At 43.4% G+C, this 24,480-nt stretch overlaps 1 protein-coding gene across 7 annotated transcripts in view; it reads left to right on the top strand.

Moving 5' to 3' along the window:
- Nucleotides 1-2,090: 2,090 nt before the first annotated feature.
- Nucleotides 2,091-24,480, top strand: part of LOC106562015 (zinc finger protein 536-like) — a 185,707-nt gene continuing 163,317 nt past the window's right edge. For 4 of the 7 annotated variants that reach the window (XM_045689040.2, XM_045689046.2, XM_045689038.2 and 1 more), the window contains exons 1-2: nt 2,091-2,829; nt 20,765-20,845. The gene's annotated coding sequence lies outside the window, so the exon portion shown is untranslated. Of the gene's footprint in view, nt 2,830-2,952; nt 3,559-20,764; nt 20,846-24,480 lie in introns of those variants that run through there. The other 3 variants (XM_045689047.2, XM_045689048.2, XM_045689039.2) reach the window with 2 other exon arrangements.

A 24,480-nucleotide genomic window follows, 5' to 3' on the forward strand; every position in this document is an offset into this window, starting at 1 on the left:
GAAGGAATAACATCTTCATTTAGTTGAGAAGTGAACAGTGGCGAGTCTGTTTTTCAAGCATGTTTTCTTGGATGCCTCCCAAGCCTATAATACGTAAGAAGAGTCATCTTCAGCTGGTAGTCAGAAACATCAGTCTAATGGGCCTGGAAGGACTGTCCAACACCCTGCTCTGTGCTCTCCTCCCTGACCCCTGACCCCTGGCCCCCCCAAACCTTAGCCCTGTCGACAGCGTTGTTGACTTTTAGTATCTGTTTCCTCTGTCAAATCTCTCTCCTCCTATTTAAAAATGTAAAAGACACAAGTAAAGTTATTGGGAGGTGGTCCACGTACAGGAGGCAGGGAAGTGCCGGAAACTTCTACATGAGACATGCAGTAATGAAATATCAATTATCAGTGTATTCTTTTTCATGAATATTCATAGATTTGTTGTTATATGAAGGAATATGACGATAGAAATAAAGGCTTGGTAGAGGTCCATTTCAAAAGTATAATCTTGAATGTCGGTCAAGAAGTGCATTGCTCTAAAGAGATCTCATGTTGTGCCTCCCTTTTTCCCCTGGAGCACCTGTTGCTCAGTATAGGTAGAATAGTGCTGTAAAAGTTAACTGTAATCTTTACTCGTTTGTGACTTTTAGATTTGAAAATGTTGGTCTGATTTGCATACAGGCATATATTCTATTTCCTATAGGCTACTGTATTAATTCAAGTTTTTTAAACTGAAATTAAACATGAAAAATGATGTATTGCCTGAATTGCACGGAAAAAGACAAAGAAATAAAAATATAGGCCAATAGGCATGTATTTTAACTTAAGAGAATAGTTTATTAGTTCAAGGAAGTTAATGTTGTCTGTTCATGTGTTATTCCCTGCAACATAATGCACAGTTATTTAAATGCAGGGTATATTTATGGGACGTACCCGTGCTATATTGTTGGAAATGTGCATGTTTAAATCCATATGGCAACTTCCTTTTGACCTGCTTTCACATCCCCGTCGCATTGTCAAGCCTGTCACCGATAAAGAATCACTTGACTTGCTATAACAAGTTCAAAAGAAACCGAGAACGCGCTGTTGATCCATGAAGAATTGAGAAAAGGAACACCCCTACTGCTCTCGCTATCATTCCCATAGAGATAGCGATATTATTGATGGGATGGTTATGCTAATTTCTTTAGAGACAAACTTTTATTTTGGAATTTGTTCAAAAAAGAATTTCATACACATCAAACTGGAAAATGCATGCTGGATTCCTAACCGTTTAAGGGGCAGCATGAGAATCCGATTTTCATAGTGAATAATGAATGTGGACTATCTTTTAAAAAAATATGTTTTGTCTGGAAGGAAAAGAAAGCACAGCCGGGTCCTTTCCTTCTGGATTATCTATTAATTTCCCACTGAAAAAAAGATAACACTATAAATGAAGAATACAAGAAAATAGAAAGTTATAACTATGTAGGCTAACACAATCAAACATTGTCGTTACAAATAAACATACAGCATTATAGCCATAAAGCCAATAACTACTAGCTATCTCTTTTTACTCTGATTTAAAGTTCCATTTTAAATCACAAGATGTCCAAGATCCAATACAGATATAATCCACCCCAATTAGGCTCATTGTAGGCCCTATACTCACACTTGATTCAAGCTGTAACATACCAACGTCCATATCAGTTTCATACACAGATGGAGTGGCATGTGCTCATAGCACATTAGTTCACTGTCATACTACCACACTGAGCATTTGCATGTGAGTATCCTTGAGTCACACACCGCCTTGGCACAAGTGGAAAAGGGAGACCATACGCTCACAGCTGTTCTATCTCCCGTATAAATACGACCAGGGAGTCCGTTGTGGACTTCTGTCTGATTATATACAGGATTTGATATCATCTCGATCAATGCGATGATGTGTCCCATGGTTCGAGGACATTTTGAATAATCAATCCGTCTGCGTTTGGCCGAACTATCATCGCATCACTGTCCTCCTCTTTTGTCGACCTCTCCACGTTTTCTCGCTCTTATCATCGTCCCAGAGTCACATACCCTTACATTACGGTAAACCAACCGTCCATATGAGTATTTGATACTTTTTTAAAATTATTACCAAACCGTTCCCACAATTACACCATAATCATTATCTAATCCCATAAGAAAGAGTCTGTTTAAGCCATGGCTTTTGTCAACGCCGGAACACTGAATCTATAATTGCATTACATTCAGCTCCTTCCACCCCCTATAGAAACATAATATATCAAACCATCTTGGTGCGAACATTTAGGAGCATGAACGGTCGGCCAGAGCATCTCTGTCCTACCGCAAAAGTTATGCCAAAAAAAAGTTTCGAGTCCTCGACGAAGAATACAGCTCTTTAAATCATTTTCCCACGTTACTTGGAACCGTTGAGTGAGCGCGTTTAATATTGGACTTTTCTCTTTCTGTTTGAGTAAGGTACGAAGAGCCATTGTTCAACAGCTGAGTTGTTTTAAATATCATATGTACTAATAAATATGCTTAATTCCTAGCCTATGGCTTCAAAAAGCGCTCCCATGCATGGTGTTAGAATAAACCCGGTTCGTCAGGACACCTGAAGAAAAAAAAAGCCTCCCTCAGGACTAGTTTGCGTTTGTATGCATGCGATTGGCAACATAACTGGCTTATTTACATTAAATACGCCACAAGGTTACAGTGAGATGAACGTCATTTTTATCACTGATTACTTCTCTTAAGCACTAGAGCTGTGACTGATGCTCAGGACGCGCAGACTACACCGATTTACCCTGGAGTTTTTGTTGTGAAGAAAAATACTTGAAATAGTTCACTGAAAAGGTAAGGACGTGTACTTTTACAACATTATATGTTTTCAGTTGTTAAGTGTTCACTGCATGGTGCTGGACTACATGTATCAAAGCCAATTATACACGGTGTCAACGTAACAAGACTGACAATGTGAATGGGTTCAGTGGAGAATAGACATATTTTAATAAGAGTGTTTACGGGAGCTCAAGGTCAGAAACAAGCAGCGAGGTTGGGAATCCTTTCTTCTTTTTTTACCGTAACACGGGGGAAATGTAGCCTACGATTAGAGTATTATTATTTACGGTGTTATTTTATCTTGGGTTACGCTCTTAGCTCCAGCAATGCCGAATGCCGCAAGACATAGATCTATTTGCTGCGAATAACGCGGCGGACGACAATGGAGTGCTTTTTTAACGGTACAATGCATTTCACCTACCAGATAGGGAGAGTCCAAGCTGAAATATGGAAATATGTTGTGATGCTAAGTAATTAGTATCAATGAACACGTTTGGCCTGGGAAAAAAACTGACCGAATGAAATAAAACGCTATTTTTTTTAACTCAGGATACGTGCGGAACAGTTAGAGAGAGAATTCTGTATTGGACAATCGTAACAGGTCCGAAGCGCACTTTTCCCCCATCAGCGAAAGAAAATGATCCGGTCAATCATATGGACATGCCTCATTATTCAATGAACACAATCTCTCACCAAGGCATCGTTTACAGACTGGAGTTTCTTCGCGCTACTCCAAATTTAAAGGTAAGAAGTGCGAAGCTTACGCATGGGTTTAGGGGGTTCGGAATGGTAACTCGAAGGCGTTTCGTTTTTGAAAGTCAGTCTGAACAATTGTTATTTCTATTGTATCATCTCAGTGGGGCCTGTTTCTCTACGTGATTAAAAAATACAGTATAATTAAATATCCATAGCGGTGACGTTAGCATGCGGGGTTGTCAGGGGGGAAACGTATAGTCTACATAATGAATGCATGGGAAGACATTGAACAGCGACTCAGTACCAACTCTTATCTCTTTTATATTTCAATGATTTCATAATGGTCACATATAAAAGTTGTATATTCCAGACGTTTAAGATAGACAACGGAGTGTGCATTAACGTTTTGGACGCATGACATGCATCACACAGGCAGATATTTGCGACTACTTTTAAGGAAGTATAAACTGTTCCCCATCCAATCTGCTTCGAAAACTTTCTCATCACATCCCTAGGGGTTTTGCTTAGAATTTCAGCTAACCTGAGTGCAGATTGTTGGAGAAATAGGATCAAAGTTATCCGCTGCATGCCATGTGTCAAAACTTGTGAGATGGAAGAGCCGGTGAGACCTGCCATTTTGTGCTGTGATCGACCTCTTATGAATAGCAGCCATGCATTATGCTTTGAGGAACGTTATGATGGCATTCAACAACTGAGGGCTAAATGTCATACACGCTTTTTAAAACGTTTTATGTGGACACAACACACATATTACTGGAGAAATGAAGATTTGAACGACTGTTTCAAAACGCAGTTGCTTGGGGAAATGTATCCAAATGGTAAAAGTTATAGCGTTTCGGGAAACGAATAGAATAGGCACCCATGACAAATAATTTTATGAAAATGACGTAGCCTAGCCAATAACTTAATCGGGGACGAGGTCGAGTCTAGCAAGTAGCGTATGCCATAACCTTCATAGGTTCATACATTCACGTTGTCTAATTTAAATGTTCCAAAATATAAATGATATATTTAAAGTGCATATAGACTGTTGGTGTGGGTTTAGATGTTTTGTTCTTGCGCTGTGAATCTCAAATCTGTCAGGATAAATATATTCCCAGACATTCTGATAACCCCCCCAAATGTTAAAAGTGCCTTAGTACGAGTCTATTATGTATCATTTCGTGGAATAAAACACATGCTACGGTTGCAGGGGCACTACCAGTGCTTCAAACTCTCCCCGGTAGGACTAGTCTGCAGGTGTCCCTCATCCAACCCAGCAGTCTTTCACCTTGAGTAGAAGGGAGCGATCCTCCCATGTAAATACAGAAGAACCAGGTTTGAGATGAACCCAGCTCGAAGGCAGCGATTTAAAACAGGAGCCTAGGCTACAATGGCTGATAAAAACACATGACCCCCCTTAACCGTAACGTAAGCGTTACACAACGTCCATCACATTGTTTGACTTTTTTGTTGTTGTATCTTCCGCAAAGTTGAGTTTGCGAAAAAATGTTTATTCCTTAGATTCATTGTCAAAGGAAATGAACAAATAGGATGCACAGATGCACTCTCCGAGTTAGCCACTGTCATTGTTTAATGATATTTGCCAGGCGGATATTATGTCTGTAATAGTGTCTGTGCGTGAACCTTTTTTTTTGTGTCAGTTCTTTGTATTTTCTTATTGAGATGAAATAGCGATGGACAACAGTCACACTGGAGTGCACTGAATTCCAGATCGGGGCCCTACAGTAGCCTCCATGCAATTACCGATAGTTAGGAGAATGACAATGAATTGTGAGAGGTGTTATGAGGGAAGAGAAAGTGTGACTTTACTAACTGGTATGTAGTTACAGCTCGTGTGTGTGTTGTCCTGGAGATACTTGACTGGTAGTTGACTGTCTGCTACAAAATGTGGGGGAAATATATTTTATTATTACATTATTATTACTATTATTATCATCATCATAATTAATTATGCAATAATTCCATGAATTGTATGACAAGCTATCACCTTTCACCTAGCTCAAACAATTGCTTTTACAGATTCAACATTTTCGTCATGTGTGTGCACTCTATTGTGAATTTGGTGTCATATTCCTAGTCCCGTTTTTAAACCTGCTTTGTTCTTATATAAATCACATTCCTGAGCATCACCGGTGCTGTGTTTGATCTAATTCGTCAACCTGTTTAGTGGTTCAGTATTGCAATGTATCCGATTGTACCTGGGTCTGTGTACCGTGGGTCATGACAAGCTACGGTAATGCACATCTTTAGGGGGAGAGAGAGCGATAGAGCAAGAGACAGAGAGAGAGAGAGAGGAGGATGAGAGGAGGATGAGAAGAGGATGAGAGAGGGCATGGCATGGGCATGGCATCAGTGCTCCTCTCCGGACCTGTCAGTCTGCAGCCAGTCAACTGTAGCCAGAGCAGGAGAGCAGTCAGACGTGATCAAACAGCCATCCCACTCTTAAATGATTCTCGGCTCCTTTAATTGGTCGAAATTGTCTTCCAGATGTACGGCAGTAGCCAGGGCCTCTTGTGGGACGGTATGGCAGGCGAGGCCTGGTGATTAGGTATTAATTGATATGTGCAGTGGAGCCCCCATCCCCTCTGGCTCCAAAGGCTAAGGCCTTTACCCCGGTGGCTGTGTGCTCCCTTCACCCCCCCCCCCCCCCCCCAGTCTAGTTTGGCAGGCAGGAGGGGCTGTTTCAGGAGGGGGCTGGAAGGCAGGCTGGGGGCATAACACATAACAAATAGGCGCTGGGCTGTGGTGAGCCTTGTAGTATGGTGACCTTGATTTAGAAGGTACACTTTGGAGAGATGGTCTTCTGTCAAATATCATGAGCCCTGTTTGAGCACACAAGTGCCACAGAGACGAGCTGTTCACATCTCATGTTTGTGAAGTTAGGTCCCGTTTTCATCTGTAGGCTGTGGCTCTTAACAGTTCTCTTCTCATGTGTGTCGTATAGCATATATTTTAAAAGGTGTGTGTGTACGTGTGTGTGGATATGAGGGCGACAAGGATGTGAAAGTCCACCGTTTCGGCGGATAGTAATCGTAGACGTCAGTGTGATCTAAGAATAAAGACTGGGCCGACAGATGAGGTGATGACGGATGAGCTTGACTCAATTGCCTCATGCCAGGGTGCCACCAGAAGGAGCGTCTGTCTGTCTGGAAAGAGGGAATGAGGGAGAGGGAGAGCAAGAGCACACAGGAGAGAGGGAGCAAGGGGTTTGCAGTGCTAGAGCGCAAAAGAAGAGGTAGGCCTCTGATTAAAAAGAAAGTTAGGCTGGTAAAAGGAGTAACACCAGCTTGAAGCACATCCGTGATAGCCAGAATATGTAGATATATTCACAGATATTTTATCTTTCTCTGTCTCTCTCTGTCTGTCTGCTCTCTCTCTCTCTCTCTCTCTCTCTCTCTCTCTCTCTCTCTCTCTCTCCCTCCCCATCTTCCCAGGGGTTCTGGGATAGATCTATATGGATCGTGGACCTAAGTATCTAGATTGATGTTTACGCTCAATAATAGAATGTGTTAAGTTGGACTAGTTTACCCATCCTTGGGAAAGATGAGCAGCTTGTGTTTTAGCCTCGGCCTTTGACTAAGTGATCTATCTAATCACACACGTCCACAGTAGCCGTTCATCTGTGATTTTACAACAACAAAAAAATACAAAATACAATATCAGAATACCTCCTGAAATGTCCCCTTTGCATACAGTACTCCAGTCAACTGCCAGTTTTGCAACATTAAAGCCTATTTTTTTTAACGTTTATTAGCATTTGAATTTATAAGTGTGCTGCACATTGTGTCAAGACTGTTTCCTTTTGATCTGCAAAGGAGCACAAAATCACAGCCATGTCATTTTTTTGTAGAGAACAGCTTAACACAAACAGGCAACCACCCATCAATCACGTGTTCTGAAGCATGGCATTGTGTTATTTAGCATTCTCCCCGGCGTGCCTAAAAGAGTGGTAAATATCTGCAGTGCTGCTGGGGGTTGACTCCAGAACTAGGGGGGGGGGGGGGGGCGTTTGGGTGATGGAGGATGTCGGGAGGATGTGTGTGTGGGGGGGGGGGGGGGGGGGAAATCTGTAGTATGAGATCTCTCCAGTTCTATGCGGGCTACAATGATGTCTGTACTCTGACTTTGTAAAGGTCGTGACCTGCTGGTCGCTAGTTAGTGCATTTTGGGTCTATGTAGAGGGGACCCTGGTAAAGATGGCTTGTTGCAGAGAAGTAAGAAGACCCTGCACCTTTAATTATGATCAAGAGGTTTTCTCCAAAGGACAGAGGCGTAGCAGTTATGTTGCCTCGTAAATCTGCCCCTGATGCCGTATATTGTGTTGAACTATTAATGTACACTATTATACTGCATATTCAGCTGCCTCTTCAGGACCTGATTTGCATAATTGGATCTTTAATGAAACTTGCCTTGTGGAACAAAAAAATAAAAAAAAAACACAAAAAAAAAGAGGAGAACAAAAACACGATAGGCAAACCCCTGTGTGTATTTGTTGGGAGAAGGTCTACTTGGATTTTAAAAGAAGGGGGGCTTTAAAAAGAGAGTGACCCGCGCACCTCACACATCAGTTGGCGGTGCTACAAATAGGATGAGAAGTGCCTCTGAAAGCTGTACATTCCCAGCCAGGTCTCGCGGGTTATTACTACAATAGCCTGGGGGATTTTAGGTTCTATGTCTACACTCATTTCGTATACTTGTTACACAGGGAAGATGGGTCTTTTGTATTGGAGCTGCGCCGCTCGGCTGTCGGAATTCCTCTGTCGCAAATATTTTGACAATTCCTAATCAGGAGCAGTCAGATATTAGGAGTGCTGAGTGCCTTTGCTTTCTTGGGGCTGTGAGAGTTTCAAAGCCAGGTCTTTTTTCTGTCCTCTTGCATATGCGTGAGAATCACTGTGTTGAACTGTTTCTGTGATCTTTTTAGTGTGTTTGTTGATATGCATGATACACTATATAAGAAATATAGTGAGAATGTTTTCAACATTATTCTGTGTGTGTGTGTGTGTGTGTGTGTGTGCGCCTTTACGGGACTTCTGCTGTGTTCTCCAACTTGTTTGTGGGTAAGAGGGTATTATGTTTAATTGGTTAATTCAACTCTAGAGTAATTTTTCCTGGACTTCAACAAGTTGAAGGTTAAAAAGCTACTGGTGCCGCTTTCAAATAAACGTGAGAGTCATATATAATGACATGTTATTTGTCCTGCGTTTGAAGGACCTATCGTTTAAAAGTGAATGGAAAAAAGAAAGAAAAGCGAGCTGGCTTTTTAACAGCACGGCAGAAGAGGAGCAATTTAGCAGCACTATAGCACGAGTGGTTTGTATCCAGGAGGGGAAGAGTTGTGAATCAGCCACCAATGTTAAAAACGTATAGCAACCAAATGGTGATGATGTATCATAGTGCGAGGGGGCCAAAACACTCCCTCTACTCCAGAGACATAAGAGTGGATCATGTGTCAAAGCAGTTTACAGGTTGCCATTAGAGCCATGCTAGGGAGAGAGAGTGAGAGAGGTGGAGGACAAAAAAATAGGCTCAAGTGCGTTAGCTAGCATTGAGCTGCCATTTATCCATGGTGTGCAGAACCCCCCCCCCCATCTCTTTATTTCTCTCTCTCTTTCCCTCCCCATCATTCTCTCTTTCTCTCTCTCTTCCTCCACTGCCAGTGGGCTCATGGGGAGTTTCAGGCTGGTGCAGTTTGTTCTCCCAGGTGGACCTGTATTGTATTAGACCCTCAGCACCCCCTCCCAGAACCCCCTCACGTGTAATTCCTTGAGGAGATGCCTGGGCCTGAGTTGCTGTATTGTCTCCCTGCCCCCCTGTGGACCGAGCGCTCCCGCTGTTGAATCTCTCGGTAATGATGTCACAGCGATAGTGGAGGGGAGCAAATGTCTCCTGATTCCACCATTTAACGGCTGGCTGAATTGGCTGATAATGATAGCATTGGCGTCTCCAGACTCGGAGACGGATCAGGCCCTGTGAATTAGTGGCTCCTAACCAGAGAGAGAGAGAGAGAGAGAGAGAGGAGGAGGGAGAGAGAGAAAGAAGGAGAGAGAGAGGGGGGAGAGATGGACTGACAGAGTGAGGTCGAGAGAGAGGGCAATACAGAGAGGGGGACAGAGAGAGAGACAGAGAGAGAGGGAAGAAAAGAGAGCGAGACAGTGAGGAGGGGATGATGTACTTAGCCATGTCTCTGGACTGCTTTTGAAAAAGCTTCTGGAGATTTCCACGGCAGTGTTGATAAATGTGGCTTGATAAAAGTCAGTAAAATGTCGGCCTGTCTGCACACCTCTATTAGGCTAGGGGACATTTGTAATAATGGCCAGTTGGAGTCAAACAGAGTGGTATAATGTCAGCTCGCACAGAATGTACTGTAACTCCCAATCAAAGTTGTATTTCTATGTGAAGGCCTACTGTATTTCTGGTCTATCATTTCAAATCATTGTCTTGGAATTAGCGACTGATTTATCTGTTGCACTCTGTGGATGTGTATTTGAGGAGCATGTGGGAATACGGTTGCAAGTTAGCTCTTTATTTGTGTATTGCACTTTATGAACACAGATTTATTCGATGCCGTGTATATCGTCTGCCTTTTTAGAACATTTAAAACTGAGCGCATTAGCCTGCATTTTAAAAACACAAGTTTCCCCCTGAGATGCACTAATACCATATTACTGTTTTCCATGGATGCTAAAGTAAATATGTAGGCCTGAAGGCAAATTAGCATTCCCAGCTTTGAACACATGCTCTTTTGTGAAGGCTGGCACTGACTGGCCACATCTTCAGGTCAACAGTGTCATACGAGGGTGCAGGGCAGGTTTTGATTTTTTTTTTTGCACAAATATTGAATATACGTTTATTTGTATATTTATGACATGCCCTACTTGTCCAAAAGCTGGGAGGTACTCGCTCCCCCCCAAAAAAATGTGAGACAAGGTATGTGGTCCTGTGACTGCTGGACTTAAATTCACATCGAACGCACGCACGCACGCACGCACGCACGCACCACACACACACACACACGCACACACGCACACACACACAATCAGTAGTTCCCACCTGGTGTTTTAAAAACAGGAAAACAGGCACTGTGTGGGGAGAGCTGTCAGTCCTGTGTGAACCACTTTAAAAACTGCAGCTCAAGGTGTGAGCTAAATAGTATTTACTTTAGGGAATTTGTCTTTATTTATCTGCGTTATTACCGAGGTGAATTTAAAAGGGCTTTTGGAGAGAATTCCCCTGGCACGTAGCTTCTTCTTTTTTTTTTTTTTACCCCTTTTAAGTGTTAAGATGTGCTCGTAGCCCTGCTGCAGCAAACCCTTAACAGATCTCCCGCAATTTCTGATGATTTTCATAAATCAGCCTTTTTTTTCCTCCCGTCTTTTTGTTTTCTTTCTTTTTCTTCTTGATCACGAGGCGTTGTTTTCTCCTCTCCTTTCTCTGTTTCATCTCTTTGTTATGTCGTTCACACCAATCGTTGTAATGGGGAGAAAGCTAAGTGGAAGTGCTGGGCCAGAGTCTTGGATGCTTTCTCCTGTTTTAGTAAATAGGACTGTCAGTGTGGATCAGGCAGGAGCCGTGTGGGCAACACTATCCACACTCCACTCAAAGGCCCGCCCTCCACTAGAGTTTGTGATAAACAGAGGACTTTGAAGAAAAATACTCCACAAGAGAAACCCAAGTTGTTTTGGAAGAAATGGGCATGTGTCTATGTCCATGGGAACAGAACACAATGATAGACTTAGAGAGTGAGTGGGAAAGAGTTCACCCATGAGGTTAGTCATCCGTTCACTATGTACTCCTAAAAACGGTGGCCAAGTGACCGTGGTTCCATAGTGTGTTGAAGCTCACCTCACCCTGACCTGCTCTCTGCACAAGGGGCTCACACCGGTCCCTTCATGCGTTAGCCTCTCTGTGGTCAGGTGGTTTCAGACAATTCTTTGTGTTGTCTTTGTAATGATTGGGTTGTACTCACAGACCTCCAATAGCCTGGTGTGAGGACCAATCCCAAGTTCCTGGAGTTCTACAGTTCTTCACACTGTATTCCCCATGTAGCCACCTCATCATCTGGGAGATTAAGCTAATGATGACCACACAGATGATGTACTTGTTAGAGTGGTGAACTTGCCTGGTGTTGATAGTTTAGGCTTTTTATGTGGGGGGGGGGGGGGCATCATTAGTGCAATGAAATATCTTCTCTGTTTAAATTTGCATGATGATGGTTCTGTGACCAGTCATCGTTAGATCAACCAGGCACAGCCTAGGTTGTAGAGAAGATTCATGTGTTATTCCCCAACCCCGCCATCGTGGGAGGTCTCTGTTAAAACGCTAACTTCGGCGTACCCCCCCCCCCCCCCCCGTCCGCCCCGTGACGTTCTGGACCGATCCATTTCAGCGCCGTCGGATTGGAAACGTTTTCCGGAGATTTGGGTGGAGTTTTTTCCTCTCTCTCTCTCTCACTTTCCTCTGATTGCTGTAGCCTCGGGGCTCTCCAGCACACACTAGATCCCTGTGATTATATTAATGGCCTCCCGCTCTGAGGCGGAGGCAAAGGACCCACAGGATAATGGGCGTCAGCGTGGAGCGGTGGGTAGGGAGATGGTTCTCTGACCATCGGGTCGTAGGTTGAAAGGCTCAGGTGAAGGAAGCTGCTCTTGGTCCCCTTGGGTGGGGTGCTTAGCGGGGAACGTGTTAGTGAGAGGATGCCCAGACTATCTGGAGTACGGCAACATGAGAAACACATGTATGAAATCTGGAATGAACCGTAACAGTAGAATTACTATACTATAGCTAGGTAATAGCAGACGTAGCTATCGTTTTCAGAGCTGGCTGATTATAAGCGCTTAGGTAATGTGGATCAGTGTTAGTCATTTTGCGTTTATGATAGCGACACAGTGGGATTTAATTTTGTCTGTGTTGGTTTCCAATTGTATTTATCTTTAGCAGACGGTATAAGGACAGAACCCAAAGGTTTGTACATACTGTATGAATGTGTGTATGTTTGTGTGATACGCTGAAGCTTGTGCGTGCTTTGTAGTTGTAGTACAATGCCTGAGGTACTTTGATATGGGTCATGTAGCTGTACCCCCCCCAGGCCCTGGATCATATCCGGTGGGAGTGCCTCTCCTGCTGGGGAGCACATTTGATCCAGGCAAGGCCGGTACTAGCATGGAGCCGAGAGGGGTCATGCCCGTCCTCACTCTCTTTTTCATCCAATTTCCCCGGCTGCAGGCGGCCCGCTCTCCACGCTTTTGTTGTCAGAGGTAATCTGTGAAGTGATCTTAATTATGGAGGTTCGGCCTGTTTTTTTTTTTTTTCTTACACGCTTTTAATCAAACAGCGTAGTTAGTTAGTAATGAGGATGAGGGAGGAACGGTGCGTCTGCTTCCCCATGCTGCTGGGTGTCGGGAAAGAGGAATAGGAAGCGTAAAGAGAGGAGCGTACCGTTATATTTATTATACCGTCATACTGTATTTATTTAGGACACGTCAATAATGCAACACATTTTTGATGGATTATCTTCCCCAACAGAATTGTCTCGTTTCATTCTCGAGAGATAACTATAACTATTTCGAAGCCAGTCCAAGAGTTAGAAGACCCAAAATATTCCAGAACATGAACCCAGTAAACATGACTTCAACCATACAACATCACCATTCATGTTGTTGGACAAGCAATGAAATGACTGTCTGATTTAATGAATAAAGGGCTAAATTGAAAAGACAAAAGAGGGAGGGGCAGGTGTGGGAGGATTGAGGGGGTTGGGGGTAGATGGAATCCATTACACATAAACACCCTTAGCATTGATGGGATGATCCAGAGGGATTAGATTGGAAATCCTGATGGACGCTGAAAAGGTGACCACATGGAGGGAGGGCTGCATAATGAGCCCATTGGCAGATGCTCGAGAGTGGAGAACCTCACCGGCCCCCAAGGTCAAACGGGGAGTCACATCCAGGTCACAGGAGGTCAGAGGACAGCAGCCTTAGTTAGAACACAGCGCACTGGAGGCTCAATGTTAACCGCTTAACAAAATCCTGGCTGACTGAAAGACTTCTATTGACGTCTTCCTGTGGTTTAGGTGCACGTTTTCTAAAGCTGTGTGTGTTTGTAGTAAACTAACATTTGTGTGAATTAACCTTCATGTGGATGTGACGAAGACCATCTTTCGAGACTGTTACTACTCTGAACCTATGGGATTTCCGTAAGGAATAGTTCACCACCTGGGGGACTTTGATGATCTAAACTCTAAACTGTGTATCGTGGTGTCTTGTTTTAGCCGTGACTTTGGCTTTCGGTGGAACCCTTGTGCGACCAGTACCAGAGTAGGACTTGAGGGATTAAGCAAGCTCTGGTTTCCAGAGTTAGACCTGGCTAATTTAGACAGGGTCACTATGCCAGGGACTGGGGTTAAACAGTGTGACTGTGGAGGTCAACAGTAATTAGCTTCCATATGACCCACTGTGTGTGTGTGCGTGCGTGCGTGCGTGTTAGACAGAGAGAGAGAGAAGGGTGGAGGCTGTGTGTGTGTATGTTTGTTGAAGAGTTTTAGGAGTGTGCTTGCGTGTGTGTGAACAAAGGGACAATTGCAGATAGCATCACTTCTCTGTAGCTCTCTCTTGTAATTGTGTGTCTCTTCAAGTGTTCCCAATTCACATCCTTCTATGGCCAACTCACATCTTGTCCTTATATTATTAAAGGTGGCCTCCGTGCTTAAGGAAGACCGACAGATGGCCGTTTTCATAAATCATGCTTATAAGACGATTCTAGAAATCACCAGCCACTATCTCACTTTGGTTACAGTAGCTTACATTCTTACAGGCCTGTTTATCATGATGTCCTTGCAGGGGTTAAAACCATCCCTACCCTCCGCATGTTAATTATTATTTCAAAGTCAAGACACTGATGACAACCTGCAGTAAAATAGAACAACATGTTAGAAAATGGGTGGCTAACTGTTAAAAAAAATGCAGCAATCCTTTCTTTGCTACCTCCTGTACATGTAAGCCTCCCTCTCTTACTCTAACGTGTGTTCTTGTGCTTGGCTGAAAGTTGCTCATAACAGGATGTTAAATATATAGCAGTAAGGGGGGGTAGGGGGGAGATTATGTCTGTGTGGTTGCACTATTCCTTGATGTATGCACCATGTCAGGCAGCCATTGTCTCCTGGGTAAAGAATGATAGTTCAAATACCTACCATCTCTCCCCTGGTGCTCCAAATGCTTGGCTTTGAAGTTTTTATAATCCATCTGTCATCTTCGAGCAGGGAGGGCACATGTTCTGTACTGCTCAATTACAGAATTTTCTTTTGCCAGCTACAATGAGAGACAGGAAGCAAATAATATGGGCGACCCAAAAGGGAGAGGAGTTGGAGAGGAATCGCTCGAAAATTCTGCATTCCTGGCATTCTCACGCACTTGATTGTGTCCCTCTCTCTCATAACAGGAGAACAAAGTGTGTTTGTTGTGGGTGGAAAGTCTGAAACGCTTCCTACTGTTACAATTATGAAGAATTTGATTGAATGCTTATTGTTTCAAGGACAGCAATTTCGCCACTTTTTGGGAGAGTCAAACATTCACTATAGTCCACTTAAGAGCACTAACCTTACAGCTTATTAATCAAATTGTATTTGATATTAAGATTAATCTGCTACAAGAAACAAAGGGTAATATATGTTGGCTTGGCAAGTGAGAAAATGTGCATTTTGATGACGCATTATTCGTTCCTTGCACACAGAATAGTATATATGTCGTCAGTTTGATGTTCATTCTAATGTAGTTTTTTTGCAGTGCATGGTGCTGAAATCATCTTTAATTGGAGAATACTGTGTTGCAGTGCTTTAAAGCTACACTGAGGAGCCTAGAACTTCCGATACCCTCGCTTCAACAGAAAAATAACAACAGCAGCAGTTGCAAATTAGACCTCTGAAACATTTCTTCTTCAGGAGAAAAGAGGCTTTTAATTATTTTACCTTTAATACACAACACTGTTAGATCTCTCGGTCTTATTTCATATCTTCTCTGAAAAGCCCCAAAGAAGTCTCAAAGAAGATGAAAGATGGGCAAAAATTGACATTTTGCATTCTTTTGTTGCCTTTCAAACTTCAATATTTTGCCTGTAATTGTCTCATACTACGTTTTGTATCTTCATTTATGGAGGAATAATACATTGGGCCTTTCTTCCTAAATAAAAGCAGCACCCATCTGCTTGTGGAGCCACTCCTGGTTGCCTGCTCCTCACAAAAATAATACTCGTCCTAATGACTTCCACATATTTTGAAATCTCCCTTTTGAAATTGGTCTTGGCAGATTATTTGCAGGTACTTGAGTTGCATCTGTTTGCAATTTTGCAATGTGGAAGACTTTAATGCAGCGCTTGGTGGGAGCTGAGGAGAGGGGCTATTTTAATCCCAGAGTAACACCGGCTATCATTACAATTGCCTGGGTCCATCTCACCCAAGCTGGGCGAAAAATAGGAGACATTGGCGGGGTCAAGGTCAAGATCTCTGTGGGTCAGGTTTGGTGTGCCCTTCCTTTAGTGAAGCCACACTGTCTGCCCTAATAACTGGTCAGTCCCCTTGCAATGACACAGCCCCTCTCCAACGAGATGGGTCCTTTATAAAGGAAGTGATTAGGAAACCAAAGCTAAACTCATTGTGACTTCAGTCCTTATTATTTCTACCATGTGGCGGGCAGCTGACCGGCTTAAGACGTTATTTCTTTTGTGTTCTTTTTTTTCTTCTCATTCAACTGTAATAACTTACCCTATTGTCCCACCCAGGATATCAGGACATAACCAAGGCTGCCAAACTGGGATTGTATAGGTGGTTACAATTACATTCATTAGATTTCATCAGGGGTGTTTATGCAGTCGGACGATAAATGAAAAAGACGACCTTTCAACTCCTTTCTTTGTTTTGTATTTTTTGTTCTTTTTGTTTTATTAGGAGTGAGGGGAGGGCGATGCCGGAGGAGGAATTATGTTGAAAGTGTATGCCTTGCAACTTTTTCCCTGTTGGAAATGTTTATTTGAACAGTAAGCTCATGATTTGAATATTTGTAATCCATGCTTAAATTTACAGGCCAGATGAACTTTTTGGCACAGAATGGCAACCATAAGTAGGATTTTCTGAAAAGCTTTACAAAATTTTAAGCCATTTGCATGGCTTATATAATTTAGAGTAAAAAAAATGTGTTCTGTCTTATTACTTTATACCTTTAAAATGTTCCTTATTTGTCCTCTCAATTTATATACATTTGCTACTTTACGTCCTATAGTAATGTGCATTTTAAAGCTCAGTTAGGTCATTGAACGAGTATATGAAGACTTTAAAAAACCCAGTGGCCCAGACGCTGGAGTGGTTTTCCTCCATGTTCAATTCAAATGAGTTTACTCCATATTGACTTCTAATGCTGAAAGGCCACCCATCTTGTAGGCTGGGCGGTCGCTGAGCCGAGCAAAAAGGAACGCTTTCTTAAATGATGCTAATCAGTCCGGAGGGGCCTGGCCTCCATCCTTCATCAGTTTTCTGTAATTCAGATGTGCTGAGAACCTGAAATTAAACGTGTCAGTGTGTGTGCATGTGTGTATGTGCGCTGCAGGGGTGTGGGGGGTTAAGGAGAACCAAATTAGTGGATGGGAGAAATAACTGAAGCCGTGGCTTTCTCTTGGGCTCCACGTTGGTGAATGTCAAGATGATTTAGCTTCTTTTCTATTTGCTGTCTGCCTGAAAAGTCCAGCCCTCCTAAGATCGCAGGGGTTTCTGCTAGCCATTTGATGAAGGTATACCTTTATTGAGTCAATCAGAGCATATAGGCAAAGCGTCAGTATGTGTGTGTGTTCTTGTATGTGTGTGTGCAGACGCCAGTTGGGCGAACAGCTGAACCATGGCGCAGCCCCCTGCCCCTTGTAGGCCTTGGCAGTTTGCGGTGTGAAAAAGTCCGCTCTTTGAGGGCATTATATAGATTAATGTGGTGTGCCTGGGGCTTCCAGCGACACCTCACCAGGGAGGCCGTACGGCAGATCTGGGGGCTGACGGGCGTTAAGGGGGGACCAGGGAGGACTGGGGGGGACTGGGGGGAGCAGAGCCCCGTCCTGGGGAAGGCAAACAGAGGCTTCTGGCCTGGGTATTGGGGGGATTGTGTGGGGCTTGTGTGACCTGCGATGGGCATCATCTGGCCCAGGCGGCTCGTTATAGGACCCTGTTCTCCTCAGCCAAGCAGCTCCACTGTCTGGACCTCTGTTTCAGCCAACTGAGACACTTCCTTTCACACACACACACACGCACGCACGCACGCACGCACGCACGCCCACACACACACACACACACACACACACACACACACACTGCACTGCTCCTACTTCCCGCACACACACACACACACACAATTCTCCTACTCCACACACACACACTCACACGCTACTCCCACACCACACGCACGCACACACACACACATACACATTGACATAAGCATACATGCTAATACACTCATCAGTGCATACTTACAGAGAACAAAGGACTGTACTGTGTCACCTTATATTCATTGTAATAAACAGAAATATCCAATGTGAAAGTTCTGGTATCAAATAGTCAATAATAGTTAGTCTGAACCATGTATCAGATTATCACACACACACACACACACACACACACACACACACACACACACACACACACACACACACACACACACACACACACACACACACACACACACACACACACACACACACCACACACACACACACACACACACACACACACACACACACTGTATCCCTCTTAAGATCTGTATGTAGAAAAGAAAGTAGAAAAGAACAACAGTGTACTAATCTTTCTAAATTGGAATAAAATCTTGCCTACTTAAACAGCACATGAAGAACAACAACGGGCCCATTGTTGTCTCTCTGGTGATTGTTAATGTTTCTGAATCTCTGATTTCATAACTTCACTTTCTATAGTGAAAATGTGGAGATTTATTATCAGGATTTTACCACATTCCATTCAAGATTAGGCACATCTGGTAGTGGGTGTTTGATTTGGTTTATATCAAATTGTGTATACAGTATATACCTGGGACACATGGATATTTGTGGGTCTCTATATACCTCTCTATCCATCCATGCGTGTGTGTGTGTGTGTGTGTGTGTGTGTGTGTCTATCTGTGTTTGTGTGGGATTGTTCTAGCAGGAGCGCTCCTTAAATAACCTACTTTTGTCTGACAACAGCATTAGTTGTAGAGGTGCACATATGCAAAAAGCTATTTGGAAAGGCATCCTCGTTGCTGTCAGCTTTTATTATGCGGGAAGGTGTCATGTTTGTAACGAAGCTGAGTGCAGATGGCAGAGTGGAAGAAATGGATCACTAATTTTAACAATGATTAATGAACAGAGATGGAAAATGAATTACATTGGACTATTGGAGGCAAGGAATATTTGCAGTTAAAATGTTAACTTTGTCTGCCAGGCTGGTGTGGTATTGGGAAGGGGAATGGGTGTGTGTAGTGTGTGTAGTGTCTATAGTGTGTGTAAAATCAACACTTGTCTGCTCTTGACTGCCATTCCCCTGCTTAAACACTGCATGTGTTATACACATTGTTTTCACCCCCTGTGTATCCCACTAGCATTAAAAGAACACAATGCTTAATAGGACAAACACAGCAAAGGTTATCCTGTCTAAAAATGCTATAGTATTTCCTGCACGCTCTGGAATCAAGCCACTGTGTACGTCTATACATTCTGGAGAACTAGTGAGGTAGAAGTCCTTCACCCCTTTCCATGGGCCTTTTTTGGCAGTTACCGTCTGGCCCAAATCTCACACCATCGTTGACCACACCGCTACCCGCCCAAGTACCAACTATTGGGTACGCCAGGACTGTTGGGCCGACTCTTTCTAAGACAGGAGAGGTGAGCTACTCAACTCAACCCCTCTCAAAGGAACATCTGAAAGACCCCAGAGTAGCAAAGTCTCATCCGTGACAAACAGGATTCTGAGAGCAGGAGTTTTCTCTCTCTGTTTCTTTACTGTTTTCTTTTTTTTTCTCCTCCTCTCCTTTTTTCGTTGCTCCCAGTCTTGCGTCTCTATCGGGGCTTGCAGGGTGGGCGGCTTGTGCGATCCTGCATAGTAGGTATATGTGAACTATTTTGAATTTAATTAAGCTCCTGATGGGAAATACTTAAAGGGGGGAAAAAATCTGGAAACAATGTGAGTGTGCGCAGAGGAGATCTCACGTTACCCGGCATATGCTAAGCACTCAGAAAACATACACAATGCCTTTGGTGAACAAGGTAGAGAAAATGCTCCTGGGAGCCAATTTAGAATGTGACTTAAGGCAAGTGTGCCTTTGTGTGTGCTCACGTGTGTGTGTGTGTGTGTGTGTGTGTGTGTGTGTGTGTGTGTGTGTGTGTGTGTGTGTGGGGGGGGGGGGGGGGGGGGCGTGTGTGTGTGTCTTTTCCTATTGAAATAGTAGTGGGGATAAGAATTCCTTTTGCAGGCTCCTGGGGTGGCCTCTTTTGAGAACCACATCTGTGCCCCTCTGCCCCAGCTCCAGCCCCAGCTCCCGAGCCCAGCTCCAGCCCCAGCTCCAGCCCCAGCGCCCCAGCCCCAGCTCCCCAGCCCCAGCTCCCCAGCCCCAGCTCCAGCCCCAGCTCTCCAGCCCCAGCACCCCAGCCCCAGCTCCCCAGCCCCAGCCCCAGCTCCCCAGCCCCACTCACTCTGACTCGACGTGAGGCTTCAACCCAAACCCACTCACTGAGTTACGCTCTACTATAGAGGGGGAACAGGACGTGTAGTTCACGTGGCTCATGCCGACCTGATTATTGGTCTTGTGTGAAGCGGCAGACCTTTAAAAGTAGGATTGCGTAACATTCTGTGCGCTGAAGTTTGGTTCACGTTTTGTAGCGCCTGTCATTTTGGAGGACCTAGCCTCTGTTTCGATTATCAAACGTAAATGTAACCCTTCTCAGTGTTTTTTTCCCATACCATATGCCATGGACCATACCTGTTCTTACTGTCATTATAACACTTGAATTTCATTTAGGCTTCTCTATGTAATGACTGTACTTGTACTACTGTACTTGCACTAGTTCGCAGAATTTTATGAAAATGATCAAATGTTTGGAAAGTGTTTACTGTAATGGCTATGTTGGTGTTGTTTTCTCTGTCGCCATTGTGCACTCTTGTCAAACTTCAATAGCACCGGCACTGAATGTCCTGGTTTGTCTGCTTTGTTTACAGGCGCTTGTCTCCCCCCCCCCCCCCTCTGCAAACCTGTCTGTGTTCTTCCTGAGCTACGTCGGTGAGGTGGCAGTACTGCAGGTATGGATCAGTGGCACCCCGATTGATCACGTAAAGAGCAGGATATTAAAGATGTCTGTCACACTCCCCCTCCTCTGGCATGGTTCTGGGGTGGAATTGAACAAGTGAATGTGAACTTTTCAGCTCAACGCTGTCACCTCCCCTAATCAGGAAGTGAAATCTGTAGCACAGCACTCTCATTTAACTTTCATAGATCCCCCCCCCCCACCCCACCCCCCCACCCCAAAAGAAAAAAGAACAATTGCGCTGGAAGTAATGTGATTTCTAAATAAACGCCCGCCTGTCAAAAGCCGAGACGCATTTACTTCCCCAATGTAGCTCAAGGAGACAATTAGCAAACAGAGGTGACACGGTAAACAGGTGCACCCATTATTTCTGGAGCTGGTGGCGATATATCCCCATCTCTGAGACTGATGGTAGATCATGTGACATAGAGGGTGAAGGATCTGTCTGCATCAGGGCTCGGCTGACGGGGTCTGCCAGCAGTTTGCAATGTCCTCCTCACCGTCACTATCATCATCATCTCAAAATATGTACTCTCTCTCTTTACCGTCACAACGTACAGGTTAGATCATGGCTGTCCTCCATGTTTTTCACACCATCTCTTTTCTCATCGCCCGTTCTTTTCTCTTTCTCACTCTATACATCTCTTTTTCTCGCACGCTCTCTCTTCTCCTTGCCCGCAATCCCTCCCCTGGAATTATTGACAAGATTTTATTTTATTTTAATTCATAGTAGACCCTCGTCCAGTGAGAGAGGTCAAGCCGGTTTGTAAAAATGGATTGCTTGTAAAGTGCTAATCAATGGAAACCTTTTTTTCTTGAAGCGGGAAAATTCTAGCTGTAACATTTATTGAAAAAATATTCTACTGTTTGAACTTGAATTATATGACAGCTGTCTTATATACCCCGCAGGACTCCGAAGTCAAAGTATCAGACAGCCTTTGTATACTATACAATACAATAATGATGTTATACTTTTTATCATTTGAAAATTTAGTTCATTATATATATATATATATATATATATTATTTTTTAATATAGAGAAATCCAAAAGTATTTCAATCTTAGATTACGTGAAATGCCATATTTATAAAATGTGTGCTATGTCGTAACAGTGTAACAGCCTTGGTAATTGTCGCTGGTGTTTTGGACTGCATTTGCATGCTGAGATGTATAAATCAAATCTAAAATAGTGAGTCAGTCTTTTGGCTTGTGCAGTATCAGAGGTATGTGAGACAGATCTCAGTCATATTGGATCCATCACAAACACATGCTCTCTCTGACGCATTCTCACACAAGGCACATATGCACGCCGTCGTCAGGCTTTCTCCAAATGATATCTGGGCCATCACAAGTACAGGGACTAGCTACAAAGAGGATTCCATAAATTCCTACCGTACTTCTCAACTCACCTACTCTCGCCCCCTCCAGTATGTGCTATTAACGTTCCACGGACATGATGTAAAAGAGGAATGTCGAGTCTGTTTGGATTGTTTAGGGACGTTGAGACAGCAGAAGGGTTAGCTTATGGGTTAGTTCATAGCAGTTTGATCCGTATGAGGGGACTTTTTCCACCATAGCCTTTGGATGGATTCAGTTAGCTCAGCCTGTCACTGTTGTGAGAATATATCCTGCTGTTAGAAATATGACATGATTGGCATCCAAGGGACACATTTTGTCTCTGACAGTTTTGACAGAATTAGTTGAAGGAGCGACAGTCTTGGTAAGGAGTTATAATGATAATAATTATTTAGCTTTTTTTTTTTTATTGCAGGATAATTATTGAAGAGGTTCATGTAGTCATCGCTGTAATCAGTAAAGAGAGCTTACAGAAAATCCACAGGGAAACAGATGGTACTTAGTTGTTTTAAAAAAAAATATTAAACCAGTACACTTAGTACCAGGCATAGGATGAGGACAATCAAAAGGAAAAATTATCAAATTAAAATCTCTTCACCCTCAAAAAATAAATAAATAAACGAGATTCACATGCATAATTAGGACTTGTTGGTGTCCTTTGCCAAAGCCACCCAATCAACCCACAACACACTGTACCGATAGAAAAAAAATGCACAAAAAGCCGTTCAACTCAAAGAGCGGTATTTAAACAGAAAATCCTGACCCTTTGACTTTGTCTATTAGCATAGAGTGGATTGCATTGGTCGTTCGCACGCAATCGGCACGAATAAGGTCACTGTTTGTTAGTTTCACTCTTTTGGGATGCGCCTATGCGGCGTCCACCCAGACTTTCGCTGGTGCCCAGGCCTCGGATATGTTTTTTTAAATGATTATTTATTTTATTGTGCACGACCAGTGAGGAAGAAAAAGGCTCTTGCTTTCCAGGGTCGGAGTGATCGGAACACAGAGGCTGCTGCCCTACATTCCTGACTAATTGTATAATTGGAAAAGCTCTCCAAATGAGCGCCCCCCTTTCGCGGGCTGATCTTCCCAGCGCTTCCCCCCTTCAAAGCAAATCACAAAAGAGCATTTTGGGAATAATAATAATTGTAAAAAGCGTCCATTATTAATCTCGTTTACCACCACCACCGCTGCTGATACTCTTGCTACCACACATGGCACCCATACTCATTGGGAGCCCGCCCACCAATAGCGGCAACTTGTCTCTCACCAATATCAGCCATAGGTCAAAGTACAACCTGTGGACGACCCTGGAACTACCCTACTCACCACATTATTTTGGGATGGCCCTGCCTTTAGTGAAAAAGTCTGTGTATAAACTTTTTAAAATGTTGCCTCACTGGCATATAACTGATGATCTACCTGTGAGCTGTCTTTGCTTTCATATTTTACTGTTACACCCGTGCTCATGGTCGAATTGGATTTTCTGATTTATTGCCCCTCTTACCCGCCTTTCATTTCCATGGATATGGAGGGACAGCGGGATGATTTCTGAGGTCGACGGCTCAAACAGGATTCCAAAGTGCAGTTAAAATGAATCTCTTAATTAACCCTATTGATCAGTAAAAAATAGAGGCAAATGTGATTTGCATACACCGAGAGTGATCAATGCATTAACTCATTTTCTTTTTTTTTCTCCAAATCTGATTTCCTCAGTTTTCAAAGTGAGCGAAGGAGAGTTCAGACTAATGTGGATCGATCCTGCATCTTGCAGACCGGAATACAAAGCATTTTATTAGTCACTGAAGGGTGAAACATACCAGGAAGACTTTTGTTTGAAGTTTGATATGTCAGATTCTTTTCTCACTTAACCAAACATTGAAAGAACTCATCCAGTCTCTCTACCTCGCTTATACTCTGTAACAACAGGAAGGATCATAAATCACAGATTTGCTTTGGGAACATGAGATTTAAACAATACTCTATTTGTAAGCTGAATGCAACACATATTAGAAAGGTAATAGTTATTCAGGGAAAACAACATTTGTTTCTCTTTTTATTTAGTGAAAAGCAACAGCAAAAACACCACTCCTACCACCACCGACAACAACAGGAAGAAAAAGCTAAAGGTGTTAAAAAAGCAGTATGCTGCTTTTTCCCAAGAGCAGCTTATTATAGTGTATTGATTTATAAGGCTTTAAACGTGATCCTCCATGCTCAAGTCAAGGGCAAGGAGAGATGGCTGCAGTCGGGCTACATGACAATCATCGGGT

This window comes from Salmo salar, chromosome 11, assembly GCF_965601325.2.
Source record: "Salmo salar chromosome 11, fSalSal1, whole genome shotgun sequence".
NCBI classification, from domain to species: Eukaryota; Metazoa; Chordata; class Actinopteri; order Salmoniformes; family Salmonidae; genus Salmo; species Salmo salar.